Source organism: Lissotriton vulgaris, chromosome 4_1 (genome assembly GCF_964263255.1).
Source record: "Lissotriton vulgaris chromosome 4_1, aLisVul1.2, whole genome shotgun sequence".
In the NCBI taxonomy this organism is placed as follows: Eukaryota; Metazoa; Chordata; class Amphibia; order Caudata; family Salamandridae; genus Lissotriton; species Lissotriton vulgaris.
The window spans coordinates 429,749,832-429,752,915 of NC_141691.1; the positions used below are offsets into that span (position 1 = coordinate 429,749,832).

At 52.8% G+C, this 3,084-nt stretch overlaps 1 pseudogene; it reads left to right on the plus strand.

The window, feature by feature from the left end:
* Window positions 1-370: 370 nt before the first annotated feature.
* On the plus strand, window positions 371-490 carry LOC147718831 (5.8S ribosomal RNA; annotated as a pseudogene; the record flags this gene model as incomplete).
* Window positions 491-3,084: the final 2,594 nt, after the last annotated feature.

Consider the following 3,084-nt stretch of genomic DNA (forward strand, 5'->3'; position numbering starts at 1 on the left):
GCTCCAGAGAGGGTGGGGGCTCCTGTCAGGGAGATGGGAATGTGGCCCCCGAACCCACACGGCCAGCAGGTGTGGCTAGCTGGCTAATCGTCAGCCCGCCGGCATGGCTCGGGCCACTCGGCGACAGACGGCTGACATGCAGGTGGGGTGACCCTTCCTCGTTGCCAGGTACTCCGTTTGACCCGGTCCAGTGCGGCCGGGCCGAGGGGTTTGAAGACTCGCATGGTCCCTCCCAGGTTACTCCGGGAGGGACCAGCGGCTGCAGGGCTGCCTGTTCCCGTCACTCTGGGAGCCCCCTTCCTCATCTGGGGGTGGGTGGAGGGCACTCCCAGGCCGAGCGCCTGGTAAAGATTTTTCTCCCAATGGTACAGATGAAGAACGCAGCTAGCTGCGAGAATTAGTGTGAATTGCATGACACATTGATCCTCGACACTTTGAATGCACCTTGCGTCCCCGGGATCCCCCCAGGGCTTCACCTGTCTGACGGTCGCTCGATTGTCAGTCATCAGTCACCCCAGTGGCTTCCCCAGGACACAGCTGGGGCAGTCGCAGGGTTAGCTCCGCTTCCTTTTGTCCTCCCACAAGGTCAGAACCCCCAATCACTCGTGGCAGGGTCCCTCACTGATTCCTGCCATGGAGGCACATTGCCAGTGTGCCTGGCCCTCCAAAAAGGGGTCTGGTGAAAATTCACACCCAGACCGGTCCCAGGGTGCCTGGCTGTGTGCCGCGCATGGCTGTCTGTGGTAACCCACCGGCTGCCCGCGCACAGGTGCCTCGGATGTCCACCTCCACGGCAGGCTTCCCGGGGAGGGATAACCCCCTCCAGATCAATCCAGGTAAAGACGGCACACATGCAGCTGTGACACCAGGCCCCTGCTCTGGCAGGGGCCTGGCCTCCCTCAGAGGCTGCCCCCGATGCTTCAGCATTTTTCATTCCGACTACGGCCTCAGATCAGATGTGGCGATCCACTGAATTTAAGCATATTACTAAGCAGAGGAAAATAAACTAACCAGGATTCCCCCAATAACAGTGAGTGAAGAGGGAAGAGCAGTGCAGGAAATGTGGTGTACAGAAGACCGACTCCCTGACATCACTCAGGGGGCCCAAGTCCTTTTGATTGAAGCTCACCCGCGGACGGTGTTAGGACCAAGTTCAGGTCTTCTCAGAGTCAGGTTGCTTGGGAATGCAGCCCAAAGTGGGTGGTAAACTCCATCTAAGGTTAAATACGGGCATGAGATCGATAGCCAACAAGTACCGTAAGGGAAAGTTGAAAAGAACTTTGAAGAGAGAGTTCAAGAGAGTGTGAAACCATTGAGAAGTTAATGAGTGGGGTCCGTGCAGTCTGCCTGGAGGATTCAACACGGCGGTAAGGTCTGTGACCCAGGAGTTCCAGATACCCCCCACGGGACCGGCGCCCGAGACCTACCCGGCCCGCAGGGAGCATCTCCACTGCGACGGTATACCGTGACTGGCTCCGGGTCGGCTGGGAAGGCTTCCGGGTGGCTTATAGCCCTCTACTCTGGCGGAGGGTGTTACAACCCCCCTGGCAGCAGCTTTGCTATATCTGCAGGGCTGAGGGATATTCAACCGCCCCAGCACCCTCCCCCGGGCACCCGTTCCCTGATGTACCCTGCGCGTGCTGGGGCAGTTGAAGGGGGTATGGGGCCGCCTGCTCCTGGCGTGACTGTCAACTAGGGCAGGCTGTTCTCAGTGCACCCCAAACATGTCATGTCGCTGGGCGGGGATGACCATGCCGGGCGTCAGGGGTCTGCGCGATGTTGGTTACCCACCTAACCCGTTTTGAAACATAGACCAAGGAGTCTAACATGTATGTCAGAGCTGCCCGAGCTGCAGAAATCGCGTGGGCGGTGGAGCCGGCGGAGCCTGTGGAGCTGGTTCCAAACTCCAGGTAGGTGATCAGCATATCACGATCTCGTGCTGATATGGTGCGAAGACGATTTACAAAATGTTGTTCTTCTATTCCTCAACTGAGAGAACCGAACAGCAGGATTCCACCGCGGTCTCTCGCACAAGCACCATCTTGATAGATGAATCTGATTTTTAAATCAGATTCAAGACAGAGTTGGCTGTCTGGCCAACTCTGATTATAATGTACGGAGTTATGAATGTTAACGGGATTGGTGGATTATGGGGTAACATCACAGGAAAGTATACAGGCTGCAAGCCCAAGGTATACACAGCCCTTTCTCACCTGTTCCATGGCAATGAGCTAATAGATGTCTTGCCGCATGTCAAGCTGTCAGATTCAGGAAGCACTTATTTCACGGCCCCACATAGGACAGTCGCCCGTGTCAATTATTTCTTTGTCTCTCAAAGCAATATAGGGAATTGCTGTATTGAAAAGTACCCTTTGGAAATGTATTACCACAATCCTCTGGTATTAGGAATAATTCGAAAGGGAGTTGTTGGTTGAAGAAGGTTATATTATCCTTATGAAGAAATGTATAGAGGATTTTATGGAGAGGAACAGAGATAGCTCCCGTTTGGTATGGTTTGAGATGCCTTTAAGGCACGTATACTAGGGGAGACATTGAGTTTTAGTCTGTATCGTAGTAAAAGACAACAGCAGCAGCAGAATGACCTCTAGAAAAAATTAAGGGCAATAGAAGAAGAACTAGTAGGTGCAGCAGAACCGAGGTAGCCATAGAGAATGTAATGGGGAGGCTTACTCTGGTTAAAGCAGCATTAGGGAAGGCAACAGCAGAAAAAGAGACAGAAAGGTACATGACGAGGTGGGCAGAATGCTATAAGCACAGTGAGCGGGTTGGGCATACATTAGCAATGTGTAATAGGTAGAAAACTGTACGCAGTGAGATAATAGCAATTATAAACGAAGGCGGAAGTCGGATAACTGCTTTCCTGGAAAAAAGGGAGGAATTTTGTAGGTATTATGAAAAACTACAATTCAGAGAGGGACGGCAAGGAAAACACAGTTAGGGAATATCTATACTCCGACTGTAGAGAGAAATTCTCTCAAGAAGATCTGGAAGCCATAGAGCCCCAATTATAGCCAAAGAAATACTCAGAGTACTCAGCGAACTCTCAGCGTGACCAGATCGAAT